The following is a 21298-nucleotide window of genomic DNA, read 5'->3' as shown; positions in this document are numbered from 1 at the left end:
CTGTGTTTAGCCAGTCTCACGCAGGGGCTATAGCGGGTCCTCCACAGGAGGTTCAGCCGCACATTTGTCCGGGGGACCCCCCCTAGCGGGTCCCCCCGGGTGGTACTCACCACTGAAGATCACCTTCAGGCAGTGTCAGGGGTGTGCGGAACGCTGCAGCTGCGACAGACAAGGCGCCATGCCCCGCTGAACAAACAGCCCCTCAGGACGGTGGTCCTGCAGCGGGGAAGCGGCTCTCACCTCAGGAGGCCGGTGACCTTCCCCCCCCAAAAAAAAAATCTCCCATAGTGCAGGTATACTGTTGCCCAAACACCAAACTGAAATAAATAAAAGTTAGAAATAAAAATGAAGGAAAACTCTGGAGCTGCAGAGTGTGCATCCTCTCCCGAGGGCTCTTTATCTAAACTGAGCTGTAGGAGGGGCACAGAGGGGAGGAGCCAGCACACCCAGTGGTAGAATGTTTAAAGTGCATGTGCTCCTTTGGACCCGTCTATACCCCATGGTTCTAATTCTGTCTCCAATATCCCTTATGGATGCTAGAGAAAAGTAATTGCAGCAGAGAGGTGAAGGAGAATAAGCAGAGAGTAGTGACCATTGGATCTGGCAGCATGGAGGTCTTTGTAGACTTCAGCGAGGGCAGTATCAGTGGAGTGGAGAGGACGGAAGCCAGGCTGGAATGGGACAAGCAGTGAGTGTGAGGAAAGACAGGCGGATGTAGACTATACGCTCAAGGAGTTAGGAGGAGAGAGATGGTCGATAGCTGGAGAGATTGGTTGAATGAAGGGAAGGGTTTATAAGAATAGGGGAGACAAGAGCTTGATGGAAGGCAGAGGGGACAGTGTCTGATGAGAGGGAGAGAATGAGATGGGCATGTTGGTAACAGGCAGAAGAAGAGAGGTAGCGGAGGAGGTGGGAGGTGATAGGGTCACATGGGGAGGTGGAGGGGGTGAGGAACGGCTGAGGGCCATGACTTCCACACTAGATACAGAGAATAGAGATGTCAGAGTTGGTAGGAGGAAAGGAGGGGGGGTCAGGAAATGGAGGATGGGGTTGCTCAGGGTCTGGTGGGATGTGATATCCTGCCATAGGGAGTCAATTCTAGATGGGAAGTAGGTGGCAAAGTCAAGAGCAGAGAGTGAGGGGGGGGATGGAGACGAGGCGGGGGGGGGGGGGGGGAGAGAGAGACGAGCGAGTCGACAGTGGAAAAGGGGTTTTAGGACTGGGAGGAGATGAGGTTCTTGATGGAAAGAGTACAGTAGGAATGCATGTGGAGTGCCAGGGTTGCGGTGTCACATCAGGTGAGGGGGATAGAAGGGGACAGGCAGGGGGCGGCAGGTGAGGGGGATAGAAGGGGACAGGCAGGGGGCGGCAGGTGAGGGGGATAGAAGGGGATAGGCAGGGGGCGGCAGGTGAGGGGTATAGAAGGAGACAGGCAGGGGACGGCAGATGAGGGGGATAGAAGGGGACAGACAGGGGGCGTAGGTGAGGGGGATAGAAGGGGACAGGCAGGGGACGGCAGATGAGGGTGATAGAAGGGGACAGGCAGAGGGCGGCAGGTGAGGAGGATAGAAGGGGACAGGCAGGGGGCGGCAGGTGAGGGGGATAGAAGGGGACATGGAGGGGGCGGCAGGTGAGGGGGATAGAAGGGGACAGGCATGGGGCGGCAGGTGAGGAGGATAGAAGGGGACAGGCAGGGGGCGGCAGGTGAGGGGGATAGAAGGGGACAGGCAGGGGGCGGCAGGTGATGGGGATAGAAGGGGACAGGCAGGGGGCAGCAGGTGAGGGGGATAGAAGGGGACAGGCAGGGGGCGGCAGGTGATGGGGATAGAAGGGGACAGGCAGGGGGCAGCAGGTGAGGGGGATAGAAGGGGACAGGCAGGTGAGGGGGATAGAAGGGGACAGGCATGGGGCGGCAGGTGAGGAGGATAGAAGGGGACAGGCAGGGGGCGGCAGGTGAGGGGGATAGAAGGGGACAGGCAGGGGGCGGCAGGTGATGGGGATAGAAGGGGACAGGCAGGGGGCAGCAGGTGAGGGGGATAGAAGGGGACAGGCAGGGGGCGGCAGGTGATGGGGATAGAAGGGGACAGGCAGGGGGCGGCAGGTGAGGGGGATAGAAGGGGACAGGCAGGGGGCGGCAGGTGAGGGGGATAGAAGGGGATAGGCAGGGGGCGGCAGGTGAGGGGTATAGAAGGAGACAGGCAGGGGACGGCAGATGAGGGGGATAGAAGGGGACAGACAGGGGGGCGTAGGTGAGGGGATAGAAGGGGGACAGGCAGGGGACGGCAGATGAGGGTGATAGAAGGGGACAGGCAGAGGGCGGCAGGTGAGGAGGATAGAAGGGGACAGGCAGGGGGCGGCAGGTGAGGGGGATAGAAGGGGACATGGAGGGGGGCGGCAGGTGAGGGGGATAGAAGGGGACAGGCATGGGGCGGCAGGTGAGGAGGATAGAAGGGGACAGGCAGGGGGCGGCAGGTGAGGGGGATAGAAGGGGACAGGCAGGGGGCGGCAGGTGATGGGGATAGAAGGGGACAGGCAGGGGGCAGCAGGTGAGGGGGATAGAAGGGGACAGGCAGGGGGCGGCAGGTGATGGGGATAGAAGGGGACAGGCAGGGGGCAGCAGGTGAGGGGGATAGAAGGGGACAGGCAGGTGAGGGGGATAGAAGGGGACAGGCAGGGGGCGGCAGGTGAGGGGGATAGAAGAGGACAGGCAGGGGACGGCAGGTGAGGGGGATAGAAGGGGACAGGCAGGGGGCGGCAGGTGAGGGGGATAGAAGAGGACAGGCAGGGGACGGCAGGTGAGGGGGATAGAAGAGGACAGGCAGGGGGAGGCAGGTGAGGGGGATAGAAGGGGACAGGCAGGGGACGGCAGGTGAGGGGGATAGAAGAGGACAGGCAGGGGGCGGCAGGTGAGAGGGATAGAAGAGGACAGGCAGGGGACGGCAGGTGAGGGGGATAGAAGGGGACAGGCAGGGGGCGGCAGGTGAGAGGGATAGAAGAGGACAGGCAGGGGACGGCAGGTGAGGGGGATAGAAGAGGACAGGCAGGGGGCGGCAGGTGAGGGGGATAGAAGAGGACAGGCAGGGGACGGCAGGTGAGGGGGATAGAAGAGGACAGGCAGGGGGCGGCAGGTGAGGGGGATAGAAGAGGACAGGCAGGGGGCGGCAGGTGAGGGGGATAGAAGGGGACAGGGAGGGGGCGGCAGGTGAGGGGGATAGAAGGGGACGGCAGGTGAGGGGGATAGAAGAGGACAGGCAGGGGGCGGCAGGTGAGGGGGATAGAATGGACAGGCAGGGGGCGGCAGGTGAGGGGGATAGAATGGGACAGGGAGGGGGCGGCAGGTGAGGGGGATAGAAGGGGACAGGGAGGGGGACGGCAAGTGAGGGGATAGAAGGGGACAGGCAGGGGGCGGCAGGTGAGGGGGATAGAAGGGGACAGGCAGGGGGCGGCAGGTGAGGGGGATAGAAGGGGACGGCAGGGGGCGGCAGGTGAGGGGGATAGAAGGGGACAGGCAGGGGCGGCAGGTGAGGGGGATAGAAGGGGACAGGGCAGGGGGCGGCAGGTGAGGGGGATAGAAGAGGACAGGCATGGGGCTGCAGGTGAGGGGGATAGAAAGGGACATGGAGGGGGCGGCAGGTGAGGGGGATAGAAGGGGACAGGCAGGGGGCGGCAGGTGAGGGGGATAGAAGAGGACAGGCAGGGGGCGGCAGGTGAGGGGGATAGAAGAGGACAGGCAGGGGATGGCAGGTGAGGGGGATAGAAGAGGACAGGCAGGGGACGGCAGGTGAGGGGGATAGAAGAGGACAGGCAGGGGACGGCAGGTGAGGGGGATAGAAGAGGACAGGCAGGGGGCTGCAGGTGAGAAGGATAGAGAGGAACAGGCAGGGGGCGGCAGGTGAGGGGGATAGAAGGGGACAGGGAGGGGGCGGCAGGTGAGGGGATAGAAGAGGACAGGCAGGGGGCGGCAGGTGAGGGGGATAGAAGGGGACAGGGAGGGGACATCAGGTGAGGGGGATAGAAGGGGACAGGCAGGGGGCGGCAGGTGAGGGGGATAGAAGAGGACAGGCAGGGGGCGGCAGGTGAGGGGGATAGAAGGGGACAGGGAGGGGACATCAGGTGAGGGGGATAGAAGGGGACAGGCAGGGGGCGGCAGGTGAGGGGGATAGAAGAGGACAGGCAGGGGGCTGCAGGTGAGGGGGATAGAAAGGGACATGGAGGGGGCGGCAGGTGAGGGGATAGAAGGGGACAGGGAGGGGGCGGCAGGTGAGGGGGATAGAAGAGGACAGGCAGGGGGCGGCAGGTGAGGGGGATAGAAGGGGACAGGGAGGGGGCAGCAGGTGAGGGGGATAGAAGGGGACAGGGAGGGGGCGGCAGGTGAGGGGGATAGAAAGGGACAGGCAGGGGGCGGCAGGTGAGGGGGATAGAAGGGGACAGGCAGGGGGCGGCAGGTGAGGGGATAGAAAGGGACAGGCAGGGGGCAGCAGGTGAGGGGGATAGAAGGGGACAGGGAGGGGGCGGCAGGTGAGGGGGGATAGAAGAGGACAGGCAGGGGACGGCAGGTGAGGGGGATAGAAGAGGACAGGCAGGGGACGGCAGGTGAGGGGGATAGAAGAGGACAGGCAGGGGGCTGCAGGTGAGGGGGATAGAGAGGAACAGGCAGGGGGCGGCAGGTGAGGGGGATAGAAGGGGACAGGGAGGGGGCGGCAGGTGAGGGGGATAGAAGAGGACAGGCAGGGGGCGGCAGGTGAGGGGGATAGAAGGGGACAGGGAGGGGCAGCAGGTGAGGGGGATAGAAGGGGACAGGGAGGGGGCGGCAGGTGAGGGGGATAGAAAGGGACAGGCAGGGGGCGGCAGGTGAGGGGGATAGAAGGGGACAGGCAGGGGGCGGCAGGTGAGGGGGATAGAAAGGGACAGGCAGGGGGCAGCAGGTGAGGGGGATAGAAGGGGACAGGGAGGGGGCGGCAGGTGAGGGGGATAGAAGGGGACAGGGAGGGGGCGGCAGGTGAGGGGGAAAGAAGGGGACAGGGAGGAGACGGCAGGTGAGGGGGATAGAAGGGGACAGGCAGGGGGCGGCAGGTGAGGGGGATAGAAGGGGACAGGCAGGGGACGGCAGGTGAGGGGGATAGAAGAGGACAGGCAGGGGGCGGCAGGTGAGAGGGATAGAAGAGGACAGGCAGGGGACGGCAGGTGAGGGGGATAGAAGGGGACAGGCAGGGGACGGCAGGTGAGGGGGATAGAAGGGGACAGGCAGGGGGCGGCAGGTGAGAGGGATAGAAGAGGACAGGCAGGGGACGGCAGGTGAGGGGGATAGAAGAGGACAGGCAGGGGGCGGCAGGTGAGGGGGATAGAAGAGGACAGGCAGGGGGCGGCAGGTGAGAGGGATAGAAGAGGACAGGCAGGGGACGGCAGGTGAGGGGGATAGAAGAGGACAGGCAGGGGGCGGCAGGTGAGGGGGATAGAAGAGGACAGGCAGGGGGCGGCAGGTGAGGGGGATAGAAGGGGACAGGGAGGGGGCGGCAGGTGAGGGGGATAGAAGGGGACAGGCAGGGGGCGGCAGGTGAGGGGGATAGAAGGGGACAGGCAGGGGGCGGCAGGTGAGGGGGATAGAAGGGGACGGCAGGGGGCGGCAGGTGAGGGGGATAGAAGAGGACAGGCAGGGGGCGGCAGGTGAGGGGGATAGAAGGGGACAGGGAGGGGGCGGCAGGTGAGGGGGATAGAAGGGGACAGGGAGGAGACGGCAGGTGAGGGGGATAGAAGGGGACAGGCAGGGGGCGGCAGGTGAGGGGGATAGAAGGGGACAGGCAGGGGGCGGCAGGTGAGGGGGATAGAAGGGGACGGCAGGGGGCGGCAGGTGAGGGGGATAGAAGGGGACAGGCAGGGGGCGGCAGGTGAGGGGGATAGAAGGGGACAGGCAGGGGGCGGCAGGTGAGGGGGATAAAAGAGGACAGGCAGGGGGCGGCAGGTGAGGGGGATAGAAGAGGACAGGCAGGGGGCTGCAGGTGAGGGGGATAGAAAGGGACAGGCAGGGGGCGGCAGGTGAGGGGGATAGAAGGGGACAGGCAGGGGTGGCAGGTGAGGGGGATAAAAGAGGACAGGCAGGGGGCGGCAGGTGAGGGGGATAGAAGAGGACAGGCAGGGGACGGCAGGTGAGGGGGATAGAAGAGGACAGGCAGGGGACGGCAGGTGAGGGGGATAGAAGAGGACAGGCAGGGGGCTGCAGGTGAGGGGGATAGAGAGGAACAGGCAGGGGGCGGCAGGTGAGGGGGATAGAAGGGGACAGGGAGGGGGCGGCAGGTGAGGGGGATAGAAGAGGACAGGCAGGGGGCGGGAGGTGAGGGGGATAGAAGGGGATAGGGAGGGGGCAGCAGGTGAGGGGGATAGAAGGGGACAGGGAGGGGGCGGCAGGTGAGGGGGATAGAAAGGGACAGGCAGGGGGCGGCAGGTGAGGGGGATAGAAGGGGACAGGCAGGGGGCGGCAGGTGAGGGGGATAGAAAGGGACAGGCAGGGGGCAGCAGGTGAGGGGGATAGAAGGGGACAGGCAGGGGACGGCAGGTGAGGGGGATAGAAGAGGACAGGCAGGGGACGGCAGGTGAGGGGGATAGAAGAGGACAGGCAGGGGGCTGCAGGTGAGGGGGATAGAAAGGGACAGACAGGGGACGGCAGGTGAGGGGGATAGAAGGGGACAGGCAGGGGGCGGCAGGTGAGGGGGATAGAAAGGGACAGACAGGGGGCGGCAGGTGAGGGGGATAGAAGGGGACAGGCAGGGGGCGGCAGGTGAGGGGGATAGAAAGGGACAGACAGGGGGCGGCAGGTGAGGGGGATAGAAGTGGACAGGCAGGGGGCGGCAGGTGAGGGAGATAGAAGGGGACAGGGAGGGGGCGGCAGGTGAGGGGGATAGAAGGGGACAGGCAGGGGGGCGGCAGGTGAGGGGGATAGAAGAGGACAGGCAGGGGGCGGCAGGTGAGGGGGATAGAAGGGGACGGCAGGGGGCGGCAGGTGAGGGGGATAGAAGAGGACAGGCAGGGGGCGGCAGGTGAGGGGGATAGAAGGGGACAGGGAGGGGGCGGCAGGTGAGGGGGATAGAAGGGGACAGGGAGGAGACGGCAGGTGAGGGGGATAGAAGGGGACAGGCAGGGGGCGGCAGGTGAGGGGGATAGAAGGGGACAGGCAGGGGGCGGCAGGTGAGGGGGATAGAAGGGGACGGCAGGGGGCGGCAGGTGAGGGGGATAGAAGGGGACAGGCAGGGGGCGGCAGGTGAGGGGGATAGAAGGGGACAGGCAGGGGGCGGCAGGTGAGGGGGATAAAAGAGGACAGGCAGGGGGCGGCAGGTGAGGGGGATAGAAGAGGACAGGCAGGGGGCTGCAGGTGAGGGGGATAGAAAGGGACAGGCAGGGGGCGGCAGGTGAGGGGGATAGAAGGGGACAGGCAGGGGCGGCAGGTGAGGGGGATAGAAGAGGACAGGCAGGGGGCGGCAGGTGAGGGGGATAGAAGAGGACAGGCAGGGGACGGCAGGTGAGGGGGATAGAAGAGGACAGGCAGGGGACGGCAGGTGAGGGGGATAGAAGAGGACAGGCAGGGGGCTGCAGGTGAGGGGGATAGAGAGGAACAGGCAGGGGGCGGCAGGTGAGGGGGATAGAAGGGGACAGGGAGGGGGCGGCAGGTGAGGGGGATAGAAGAGGACAGGCAGGGGGCGGGAGGTGAGGGGGATAGAAGGGGACAGGGAGGGGGCAGCAGGTGAGGGGGATAGAAGGGGACAGGGAGGGGGCGGCAGGTGAGGGGGATAGAAAGGGACAGGCAGGGGGCGGCAGGTGAGGGGGATAGAAGGGGACAGGCAGGGGGCGGCAGGTGAGGGGGATAGAAAGGGACAGGCAGGGGGCGGCAGGTGAGGGGGATAGAAGGGGACAGGCAGGGGACGGCAGGTGAGGGGGATAGAAGAGGACAGGCAGGGGGCTGCAGGTGAGGGGGATAGAAAGGGACAGGCAGGGGGCAGCAGGTGAGGGGGATAGAAGGGGACAGGCAGGGGACGGCAGGTGAGGGGGATAGAAGAGGACAGGCAGGGGGCGGCAGGTGAGGGGGATAGAAGGGGACAGGCAGGGGGCGGCAGGTGAGGGGGATAGAAAGGGACAGACAGGGGGCGGCAGGTGAGGGGGATAGAAGGGGACAGGCAGGGGGCTGCAGGTGAGGGGGATAGAAAGGGACAGACAGGGGGCGGCAGGTGAGGGGGATAGAAGGGGACAGGCAGGGGGCGGCAGGTGAGGGGGATAGAAAGGGACAGACAGGGGGCGGCAGGTGAGGGGGATAGAAGGGGACAGGCAGGGGGCGGCAGGTGAGGGGGATAGAAAGGGACAGACAGGGGGCGGCAGGTGAGGGGGATAGAAAGGGACAGACAGGGGGCGGCAGGTGAGGGGGATAGAAGGGGACAGGCAGGGGGCGGCAGGTGAGGGGGATAGAAAGGGACAGACAGGGGGCGGCAGGTGAGGGGGATTGAAGAGGACAGGCAGGGGGCTGCAGGTGAGGGGGATAGAAAGGGACAGACAGGGGGCGGCAGGTGAGGGGGATAGAAGGGGACAGGCAGGGGGCGGCAGGTGAGGGGGATAGAAGGGGACAGGGCGGGGGGCGGCAGGTGAGGGGGATAGAAGAGGACAGGCAGGGGGCGGCAGGTGTGTGTGTGCACCGCCCCCCTGTGTGTGTACACCGCCCCCCTGTGTGTGTACACCGCCCCCCTGTGTGTGTACACCGCCCCCTTGTGTGTACACCGCCCCCCTGTGTGTGTACACCGCCCCACTGTGTGTGTACACCACCCCCCATGTGTAAATACTGTTCCCCATGTGTAAATACCACCCCCTGTGTAAATACCACCCCCTATGTGTGTATACCGCCCCCCTATGTGTGTATACCATTCCCCCTATGTGTGTATACCGCCCCCCTATGTGTGTATACCAACCTCCTATGTGTATATGCCGCCCCCCATGTGTGTATACCTCCCACTATGTGTGTATATTGTCCCCTATGTGTGAATACCATCCCCTATGTGTGTATACCATTCCCCTCTGTGTGTATACCGACCTTCTATGTGTGTATTCCGCCTCCCTATGTGTATATACAACCCCCTATGTGTGTATACCGCCCCCTATGTGTATACTGTCCCCTGTGTATACCACCCCCTATGTGTGTAGACCACCCCCCTATGTGTGTAGACCACTCCCCTATGTGTGTAGACCACCCCCCTATGTGTGTAGACCACCCCCATGTGTATATACTGCCCCCCATGTGTGTATAGCACCCTCTATGTGTGTATACCGCTTCCATGTGTATATACTGCCCCTATTTGTATATACCACCCCTATGTGTGCATAGCGCTCCCTATGTGTAACAACCTTGACAACCAGTGAAATCAGTATGTGCACCCCCAGTATAATAATAATAATAATAATAATAATATCTGGACACCACAGACTCCTCCCCCTGTATAATAATAATAACAGGACACTACAGGCTGCTCCCCCTGTATAGTAACACGCCATTACCTGATTTCCACGGACACTGGGAGGCTGCAGCAGTCGATGAAAACTCACTTCCTGCATGTGGAACGCACATTCTGGAAGTAAGGTGGAACGCATAGGCAGGAAGTAGAGCATGATTGGCAAAGGCTGCTTCCTGGTTACTGGCCCCTCCCCTACTACACCCCGCCCACAGTCCATTTATTTGTAATGACTGTTACCACACATGTCCTCAGTGCAGGAGGCCGGCGGCCATTTTCTTGTAGACCAGTCCGGCAGCAGCAATAGGTTCCCTGGCCGTGTAGTGACGTCAGGAGCGGCGGCCATTTTCCCCTGGTCTGAGCTCCGCCTTCCTTCTATCATTCCCACAAGGCAGCAGGAGCAGAGAGCAGCCATTGCTGTGTCTGGCAGCAGGTAATGATATTATTATTATTATTATTCTATAGGCTGAGCAGCTCTGGTGTCAGGTTCTGTACTACAGGGGGAGCAGCCTCTGGTGCCTTGTTATAGTGCAGCTGGAGCAGCCTCTGGTGCTGCATTATCCCTGTACAGGTAACATGACCACCTTCAAGGTGAGAAATTTTAATTCAACCGTTTGAAGGGGTTCAAACCAGTGTGATTTAAGGAACCGTAACACCACATTAAGGTCCCATGGTGCCACTGGGGGCACAAAAGAAGGCTGGTGGTGCAGCACTCCCTTTACAAATGTCTGTAGTTCTGGAAGAGAAGCCAATTCCAAGAATATAGATAGGGCCGAAATCTGTACCTTAACAGAGCCCAACTTCAGGCCCATATCCACTCCTGTCTGCAGGAAGTGGAGAAAATGACCCAGATGGAAATCTTCCGTAGGAGCATTCTTGGTTTCACACCAAGAGACATATTTCCTCCAGATACGGTGATAATGTTTCGCCGTCACCTCCTTCCTAGCCTTTATCAGAGTAGGTATAACCTCCTCCGGAATACCTTTCTCAGCTAGGATTTGGCGTTCCACCGCCATGCCGTCAAACGCAACCACGGTAAGTTTTGGAATATGCAGGGCCCCTGCTGCAACAGGTCCTCCCTGAAAGGAAGGGGCCAAGGATCTTCTGTGAGCATTTCCTCTAAAGATCTGAGTACCAGGCCCTTTGAGGCCAGTCTGGAACAATGAGTATCGACTATACTCCTTTCTGTCTTATCATCCTCAAAATCTTTGCGATGAGAGAAAGAGGAGGAAACACATAGACCGACTGAAACACCCATGTTGTCACCAGGGCGTCTACTGCTACTGCCTGAGGGTCCCGAGACCTGGCACAATACCTCTGAAGCTTTTTGTTTAGGCGTGACACCATCATGTCTATTTGAGGAATTCCCCAGAGACTCGTTATCTCTGCAAAGACTTCTTGATGAAGTCCCCACTCTCCTGGATGGAGATCGTGTCTGCTGAGGAAGTCCGCTTCCCAGTTGTCCACCCCCGGAATGAAGACCGCTGACAGAGCGCTTACGTGATTTTCCGCCCAGCGAAGAATCCTGGTGGCTTCTGCCATCGTGACTCTGTTCCTTGTCCTGCCTTGGCGGTTCACATGAGCCACTGCTGTGACATTGTCTGATTGAATCAGCACCGGTAGCTTGCGAAGAGGGCTCTCCGCTTGTCGAAGGCCGTTGTATATGGCCCTTAATTCCAGCACGTTGATGTGCAGACAGGACTCCTGGTTTGACCATAGTCCCTGAAAATTTCTTCCTTGGGTGACTGCTCCCCATCCTCAGAGGCTCGCGTCCGTGGTTCTCAGAACCCAGTCTTGAATGCCGAACCTGCGACCCACTAGAAGGTGAGCACATTGCAGCCACCATAGGAGAGACACCCTGGCCCTGGGGGACAGTGTTACTTTCTGATGTATCTGCAGATGGGACCCGGACCACTGGTCCAGAAGGTCCCACTGAATGAAGACAGCTGACAGAGCGCTTACGTGATTTTACGCCCAGCGAAGAATCTTGGTGGATTCTGCCATCGCAACTCTGCTCCTTGTCCCGCCTTGGCGGTTCACATGAGCCACTGCTGTGACATTGTCTGATTGAATCAGCACCGGTAGGTTGCGAAGAGGGCTCTCCGCTTGTCGAGGGCCGTTGTATATGGCCCTTAATTCCAGCACGTTGATGTGCAGACAGGACTCCTGGTTTGACCATAGTCCCTGAAAATTTCTTCCTTGGGTGACTGCTCCCCATCATCAGAGGCTCGCGTCCGTGGTTACCAGAACCCAGTCTTGAATGCCGAACCTGCGACCCACTAGAAGGTAAGCACATTGCAGCCACCATAGGAGAGGCACCCTGGCCCTGGGGGACAGTGTTACTTTCTGATGTATCTGTAGATGGGACCCGGACCACTGGTCCAGAAGGTCCCACTGAAATGTCCTTGCATGAAACCTGCCGAAAGGAATGACCTCGTATGAGGCCACCATTTTTCCCAGAACTCGAGAGCATTGATGAACTGACACTCTTTTTGGCTTTAGCAGGTCTCTGACCATGTTCTGGAGGTCCTGGGCTTTTTCCGACGGGAGAAAAACCTTCTTTCGTTCCGTGTCCAGTATCATGCCTAGGAACGATAGTCGAGTCGTTGGAACCAATTGCGACTTTGGCAGATTGAAAATCCAACCGTGCTGTTGGAGCACCCTCAGGGAGAGTGACAAATTCTTCAGCAATTGATCTCTTGATCTCGCCTTTATCAGGAGATCGTCCAAGTATGGGATAATTGTGACACCCTGCCTTCGCAGGATCACCATCATTTCCGCCATTACCTTGGTGAAAATCCTCGGGGCCGTGGAAAGCCCAAACGGCAACGTCTGAAACTGTTAATGACAATCCTGTACAGCGAATCTCAGGTACTCCTGATGAGAGGGATATATGGGGACATGAAGGTAAGCATCCTTTATGTCTAGTGACACCATAATATCCCCCCCCCCCCCTTCTCCGGGCTGGCTATTACCGCTCAGAGCGATTCCATCTTGAATTTGAACCGTTTCAAGTACAGGTTTAGGGATTTTAGATTTAAAATGGGTTTGACCGAACCATCTGGCTTCAGGACCACAAACTGGGTCGAATAATATCCTTTTCCCTGGTGGTTCATGGGAACCCTGACAATCACTTGCCGTTGACACAGCGTTTGAATTACAGCTAAATACTATTTCCCTCTCTGGTAAGGCCAACTTGAAAAACCCGCGCGGGGGCACCTCCTCGAATTCCAGCTTGTAGCCCTGGGAAACAATTTCCCTTGCCCAAGGAGCCACGTCTGACTGAACCCAGACTTGCCTGAAGAGTCGCAGGCATGCCCTCACCGGTGCGGACTCCCGTAGGGGAGCCCCAGCGTCATGCAGTGGACTTAGTGAAAGCCGTGGAGGACTTCTGCTCCTGGGAACTAGCCAAAGCAGGTGTTCTCTTGCCTCTACCCTTACCTCTGGCGAGAAAAGAGGACTTCTGGACTTATGCGACCGAAAGGACTGCATCTGATACTGTGAAGGTTTCTTTTGCTGTTGGGGAACAAAAGGTAAAAAGGTAGATTTACCCGCGGTAGATGTGGAAACCATGGCCCTCATTCCGAGTTGTTCGCTCGCAAGGCGATTTTAGCAGAGTTGTTCACGCTAAGCCGCCGCCTACTGGGAGTGAATCTTAGCATCTTAAAATTGCGACCGATGTATTCGCAATATTGCGATTACAAACTACTTAGCAGTTTCTGAGTAGCTCCAGACTTACTCGGCATCTGCGATCAGTTCAGTGCCTGTCGTTCCTGGTTTGACGTCACAAACACACCCAGCGTTCGCCCAGACACTCCCCCGTTTCTCCGGCCACTCCTGCGTTTTTTCAGGAAACTGTAGCGTTTTCATCCACATGCCCATAAAACGGCCTGTTTCCGCCCAGAAACACCCATTTCCTGTCACACTACGATCGCCTGAGCGAAGAAAAAGCCGTGAGTAAAAATCCTAACTTCATAGCAACTTTACTTGGCGCAGTCGCATTGCGAACATTGCGCATGCGTACTAAGCAGAAAATCGCTGCGATGCGAAGAAATTTACAGAGCGAACAACTCGGAATGAGGGCCCAGGTCCGCGAGACCATCCCCAAACAACACATCACCCTTGTAAGGTAAAAACTCCATATGCTTTTTTGAGTCCACATCACCCGACCATTGGCGGATCCATAAGGATCGTCTCGCAGAAATAGCCATGGCATTGGTTCTGGAACCCAGCAATCCGATGTCTCTTTGAGCGTCTCTCATATATAAGACCGCTTCCTTAATATGAGCTAATGTTAACAAAATAGTATCCCTATCAGGGTATCAAGGTCAGCTGACAGGGAATCTGTCCAAGATGCTACTGCACTACATACCCATGCAGATGCAATTGCCGGTCTAAGTAAAGTACCAGTATGTGTATAAATGGACTTTAATGTAGTCTCCTGCCTGCGGTCCGCAGGATCATTGAGGGCCGCCGTGTCAGGAGACGGCAGCGTCACCTTCTTGGATAAACGTGTTAAAGCCTTGTCCACTGTGGGAGAGGATTCCCAACGTACCCTGTCCTGCGTAGGGAAAGGGTATGCCATAAGAACCCTTTTGGGAATCTGCAGTCTCTCATCTGGAGTTTCCCAGGCTTTTTCACATAACTCGTTAAGTTCATGAGATGGAGGAAAGTTTACTACCTGCTTCTTTTCCTTAAACATGTGCACCCTCGTGTCAGGAACAGAGGGCTCATCAGTGATAAGCAAAACATCTTTTATTGCAATAATCATGCACTGAATACTTTTTGTCACCCAAGGGTGCAATCTAGCTTCATCATAGTCGACACTGGAATCAGAGTCCGTGTCGCTATCTGTGTCCACTATTTGTGACAAGGGACGCTTCTGAGACCCCGACGGGCCCTGTGAGTCGGTCCAACCCGTGGATTGACCCCCTGTCGACTCCCTGGACTCTGCTTTGTCCAGCCTCTTATGTAATGATGCTACACTTGCATTCAACATATGCCAGATATCCATCCAATCCTGAGTCTGCACCACCGACGGGGACTCAGCACTCATCTACTCCACCTCCTCCTTGGATAAGCCTTCCGCTTCAGACATGCCGACACGCACGTACCGACACCCCACACACACCGGGATATAACTATAAGGGGACAATTCCCCAATCAGGCCCTTTGGAGAGACAGAGGGAGAGTATGCCAGCACACACCCAGCGCCAACTGACACTGGAATAAACCCAGATAGCGCTTTTTATATAACAACACTGATTTTCCCACTCACTGCGTGTAATTGTGCCCCGCTCCTCTTTTTCAGCCCTCTGAGCTAGTTTAGCAGGGGAGAGTCCGGGGAGCCAGCGTTCTCTGCAGCTTCAGTGGAGAAAAATGGCGCTGGTTAGTGCTGAGGGATCAAGCTTCGGTCCCACTCTAATTCACAAAAAAATGGCAGGGGTTACTTTATTTACTGCCTCCGCAGTCTAATAAACATTATAATGCCACCCTTGAGGTTTATTGCTGCCCAGGGCGCCCCCCCTGCGCCCTGCACCCATCTGTGCCTTCACTGTGTGTGTTGTGTGGGAGCAATGGCGCGCAGCGTTACCGCTGTGTGCTTACCTCAGTGAAGATCTGAAGTCTTCTGCCGCCTTGAAGTCTTCTTTTCTTCTCATACTCACCCGGCTTCTATCTTCCGGCTCTGCGAGGAGGACGGCGGCGCGGCTCCGGGACGAACCTCAGGGTGAGACCTGTGTTCCGACTCCCTCTGGAGCCAATGGTGTCCAGTAGCCTAAGAAGCAGAGCCTATCATTTAAGTAGGTCTGCTTCTCTCTCCTCAGTCCCACGATGCAGGGAGCCTGTTGCCAGCAGTGCTCCCTGAAAATAAAAAACCTAACAAAATTCTTTACACAGAGGAGAGTTCCCCATAAATGCATCCTATCTCCTCTGGGCACAAGATCTAACTGAGGTCTGGAGGAGGGGCATAGAGGGAGGAGCCAGTGCACACCCATACTAAAAGTTCTTTATAGTGCCCAGGTCTCCTGCGGAACCCGTCAACACCCCATGGTCCTTACGGAGTCCCCAGCATCCTCTAGGACGTAAGAGAAAGTATTTTTGTTAACCAAGGGTGAGATACACAACAGCTCACACCACAACACACCGTACAACATGGGTTTTAAGCAATACCAATTAACAGCATGAACTAAAAACAGCAACAAGCTGAACATAACCGATACACAACCTCCGTTTAACAGAAACAATAACTATCAATACTACTGCAAAAAACAGTCCGCACAGGGACAGGCGCCCAGCATCCTCTACGGACTAGGAGAAAAGGATTTACCGGTAGGTATTAAAATCCTATTTTCTCTTACGTCTAAGAGCTGGGGACTCCAAAACAACCATGGGGTCTATACCAAAGCTCCAGACCGGGCGGGAGAGTGCAGACGACTCTGCAGCACCGATTGAGCAAACACGAGGTCCTCCTCAGCCAGGGTATCAAACTTGTAGAACTTAGCAAAAGTGTTTGAACCCGACCACGTAGCTGCTCGGCAAAGTTGAAGTGCCGAGACTTCTCGGGCAGCCGCCCAAGATGAGCCCACCTTCATGGTAGAATGGGCTTCACTGACTTTGGCAACGGCAATACAGCCGTAGAATGAGCATGCCGAATCGTATTACAGATCCAGCGGGCAATAGTCTTCTTGGAAGCAGGATCCCCAATTTTGTTGGGAGCATATAAGACAAACAGAGCATCTGATTTCCTAATTTGAGCCGTTCTGGTGACATAAATTATCAAAGCTCTGACTACATCGGGAGATTTTGAAACAGCCAAGGAATCCGTAGCCACAGGCACCACAGTAGGTTGGTTTATGTGAAACGAAGAAACCACCTTCGGCAGGAATTGTTGATGAGTTCTCAATTCCGCTCTATCCACATGGAAAATAAAAAAGGGGCTCTTGTGAGACAAAGCAGCCAATTCAGACACATATCTTACGGACGTCAAGGCCAAAAGCATGACCACTTTCCAAGTGAGAAATTTCAACTGAACCTTTCGCAAAGGTTCAAACCATTGAGACATAAGAAATTGCAACACCACGTCAAGATCCCATGGTGCCACGGGTGGCACAAACGGAGGATGGATGAGCAGTACTCCCTTCATGAAAGTCTGAACCTCTGGAAGGGCGGACAATTCTTTTTGAAAGAAAATAGATAAAGCCGAAATCTGCACTTTAATGGAACCTAATTTCAGGCCTGAATCCACACCTGCCTGCAAAAAATGGAGGAAACGACCCAGCTGAAACTCCTCCGTAGGAGCCTTCTTGGCTTCACACCAAGACACATACTTTCTCCAAATACGGTGATAATGCTTCACCGTGACCTCCTTTCTAGCCTTAAGGAGAGTGGGGATGACTTCCCCGGGAATCCCCTTTCGAGCTAGGATTTGGCGTTCAACCTCCACGCTGTCAAACGCAACCGCGGTAAGTCCTGGAAGACGCATGGCCCCTGCAGTAACAGATCCTCTGTGAGAGGATGAGGCCAGGGATCTTCTATGAGCAATTCCTGAAGATCCAGATACCAGGCCCTCTGTGACCAATCTGGAACAATGACTACCGCCTGAACCCTTGTTCTTCTTATGATCCTTATCACTCTTGGAATGAGTGGAAGTGGAGGGAACACATATACCGACTGAAACACCCACGGCGTTACCAGGGCGTCCATTTCACTGGCTTGAGGGTCCCTCAACTTGGAACAATATCTCTGAAGCTTCTTGTTGAGGCGAGACGCCATCATGTCTATTTGAGGAATTCCCAAACGACTTGTCACTTCTGCAAAAACCTCTTGATGAAGACCCCACTCTCCTGGATAGAGATCGTGTCTGCTGCGGAAATCTGCTTCCTAGTTGTCCACGCCCGGAAGGAAGACCGCTGACAGAGCGCTGACATGTTTTTCCGCCCAGCTGAGAACTTTTGTGGCCTCTGTCATCGCCGCTTTGCTCTTTGTTCCGCCCTGGCGGTTTATGTACGACACCGTTACGTTGTCTGACTGAATCAGGACAGGTAGGCCTCGAAGAAAGTGTTCCGCTTGCAGAAGGCCGTTGTAGATGGCTCTTAATTCCAGAACGTTTATGTGCAGACGAGCTTCCTGGCTTGACCATTTTCCCTGGAAATTTTTTCCCTGTGTGACTGCTCTGTGTAACTGCTCCCCAACCTCGGAGACTTGCATCGGTAGTCACCAGGACCCAATCCTGGATCCCAAACCTGCGTCCCTCTAGGAGGTGAGAACTTTGTAGCCACCACAGGAGAGATATTCTGGTCCTGGAAGACAGACTTATTTTCCGGTGCATGTGCAGGTGAGACCCGGACCACTTGTCCAACAGGTCCCACTGAAACACCCGGGCATGAAACCTGCCAAGTGGAATGGCTTCGTAAGCTGCAACCATCTTCCCCAGCACCCGGGTACATTGATGAATCAACACTCTTCCCGGTTTCAGAATCTCCTTGACCATGATCTGGATTTCCAGAGCTTTTTCCGCTGGGAGAAACACTCTCTGCCGTTCCGTGTCTAGGACCGTGCCCAAGAAAGACAGCCGAGTAGTCGGAATCAACTGTGACTTTGGCAAATTTAGAATCCAACCATGTTGTTGCAGGACTGTCAGGGAGAGTGCTACGTTTCTTAGCAACTTCTCCTTTGATCTTGCCTTTATTAGGAGATCGTCCAGGTACAGGATAATTGTGACATCCTGCTTGCGCAGGAGTACCATCATTTCTGCCATTACTTTGGTGAAGATCCTTGGGGCCGTGGAAAGACCAAACAACAACGTCTGAAATTGGTAATGACAATCCTGAACCGCAAACCTCAGGAAAGCTTGATGTGGAGGATATATTGGGACATGTAAGTAGGCATCTTTGACGTCGACTGACGCCATAAAATCCCCCTTTTCCAGACTGGAGATCACTGCTCGAAGAGATTCCATCTTGAACTTGAAAGTTTTCAAATAGATTGGTACAAAATACTTTGGTACGACAAAGAGGCTTGAATAAAACCCTTCTCACAGCTTTTGTATCGCAGCGCGCACTACTTCCCTTTCTGGGATAGAAACTGGTATGGCTGATTTTAAAAACCGGTGGGGGTATATCTCCTGAAACTCCAGTTTGTACCCTTGGGACACTATGTTTAACACCCAAGGATCCAGGCCCGAGTGAAATCAGACCTGACTGAAGAGTCGGAGGCGCGCCCCCACTGGTACGGACTCCTGTAGAGGAGCCCCAGCGTCATGCGGTGGACTTGGCAAAAGCCAGGGAGAACTTCTGCTCCTGGGAGCCTGGCACAGCAGGCAACCTTTTTCCCCTTCCTCTACCCTTAGAGGCAAGGAAAGATGACCCTCTCCCTTTTTTGTATTTATTAGGCTGAAAGGACTGCATCTGATAATGCAGCGCCTTTTTCTGTTGTGCTGGAACATAAGGAAGAAAGGATGACTTACCCGCTGTAGCTGTAGACACCAGGTCAGCGAGGCCGTCACCAAACAAGACACTACCTTTATATGGGAAAGCTTCCATAGCTTTCTTAGAGTCGGCATCAGCATTCCATTGATGAATCCACAGCGCTCTCCTGGCCGAGACTGCCATTGCATTGGCCCGTGATCCCAAGAGGCCAATATCCCTCACAGCTTCCTTTAGGTAAGCTGCAGCGTCTCTGATATAACCGAGAGTCAATAGAATGCTATCTCTAGGGTATCCATGTCAGATGCCAAATTATCTGCCCACTTACCAATAGCACTATTCAAACATGCCGACGCCACGGCAGGTCTGAGCAGTGCACCCGTAGTGACAAAAATGGATTTTAAGGTTTTTTCCTGCTTACGATCCGCAGGGTCCTTAAGGGCAGCAGTGTCAGGAGACGGAAGCGCCACCTTCTTGGACAGTCGTGATAGAGCCTTGTCCACATTGGGAGATGACTCCCACTTTTCCCTGTTGTCAGAGCGGAAAGGTTATGCCATTAGAATTCTCTTGGGAATCTGCCACCTTTTGTCAGGAGATTCCCAAGCTTTTTCACAAAGAGTGTTCAGCTCATGAGAGGGGGAAAACGTCACCTCAGGCTTCTTCTGTAATATGTAAAATGTCTTTAATTGCCACAATCATGTACTGAATACTCTTAACCAGTTTCGGATTTAAACTGGCCTCACTATAGTCGACACTGGAAACAGAGTCCGTGTCGGTATTAGTATCCGCCATCTGAGTAAATGAACGAATTTGTGACCCTGAGGGGGTCTGGACCTGAGACAAGGCGTCTTCCATGTATTTCCTCCATGTTTGGGTGTGAGAATCAGATTTATTCAGCCTTTTAGTCAATAACGCCACATTTGCATTCAACGTACTGAACATATCCACCCAATCAGCAGTCGGCGGTGCCGACAGAGTTACTCCCAGCGCCTTATCCGCCCCCACTGCAACCTCCTCCGGGGAGGAGCACTCAGCCTCAGACATGTCGAGACACACGAACCGACACGCACCAACACACTGGCAACAGGGGACAAACCCAAAGGAAAGCCTGTTAGAGACACACAGAGGGAGTTTACCAGCTCACACCCCAGCGCCTATCCCGGTACTGAAAGCAATACACACTACCTCAGACCTGTTTGCGCTGTTAATATCAATGGGTAGTCGCACCAAATACTGAAACCCCCCCCTTTTTGCTCCCTGTTACTTGTGCAGGAGAGTGGGGTTCCGGGCCAGCGTCTCTGCATCCTGTGAAGATAAAATGGCGTTGGTAAGCTGTGAGGTCTAAGCCACCCCCCCCCCCCCCCCCGACGCGCTGTAGTCCCGCTCAAATGTAAAATATTTATACTGGCGTGGGCTATATCTAGTGCTTAGGCATTTCTGACTTATATTTTGGCCAGATTTATTGTCTAACTCCAGTAATCATGCTGCCCAGGGCGCCCCTGCACCCTGCAAGTGCCGCCATAAGTGTGTGTGGGAGCATGGCGCACAGCACGACCGCTGCCCAGTACCTCATTACTGAAATCTTCTGCCGTCACTGAAGTCTTCTGATCTTCTTTATACTCACCCGGCTTCTGTCTTCCGTGAGGGGGGTGACGGCGTGGCTCCGGGAACAAGCAGCTAGGCGCACCAAGTGCTCGAACCCTCAAGCTAATGGTGTCCTGTAGCCTAAGAAGCAGAGCCCTTAACCAAGAAGAAGTAGGTCTGCTTCTCTCCCCTCAGTCCCACGATGCAGCCTGTAGCCAACAGGTCTCCATGAAAATAAAAAACCTAACAAAAGTATTTCCAGAGAAACTCAGTAGAGCTCCCCTAGTGTGTATCCAGTCTCTCTGGGCACAGAATCTAACTGGAGTCTGGAGGAGGGGTATAGAGGCAGGAGCCAGTTCACACCCATTCAATGTCTTGTAGTGTGCCCATGTCTCCTGCGGATGCCGTCTATACCCCATGATCCTTTTGGAGTCCCCAGCATCCTCTAGAACATAAGAGAAATAATAATAATAATAATAATAATAATAATAATAACAACAGGATACTACAGGCTGTAAAATAATTGTAACAGGACACCACAGTCCGCTCCCCCTGTATTATAATAATAACAACAACAACAGGACACCACAGGCTACTACCCCTGAATAATAATAACAGGACACCACAGGCTGCTCAACCTGTATAATAATAATAACAGGACACTATAGGCTGCTCCCCCTGTATAATAACAATAATAATAATAATAATAATAATAATAGCAGCAGGACACCACAGGCTGCTCCTCCTGTATAATGGTAGTAACAGGTCACCACAGGCTGCTCCTCCTGTATAATGGTAGTAACAGGACAC

The sequence above is a fragment of the Pseudophryne corroboree genome, unplaced genomic scaffold, assembly GCF_028390025.1.
Source record: "Pseudophryne corroboree isolate aPseCor3 unplaced genomic scaffold, aPseCor3.hap2 scaffold_821, whole genome shotgun sequence".
Taxonomy (NCBI): domain Eukaryota; kingdom Metazoa; phylum Chordata; class Amphibia; order Anura; family Myobatrachidae; genus Pseudophryne; species Pseudophryne corroboree.
This window is presented reverse-complemented; position numbering follows the sequence as displayed.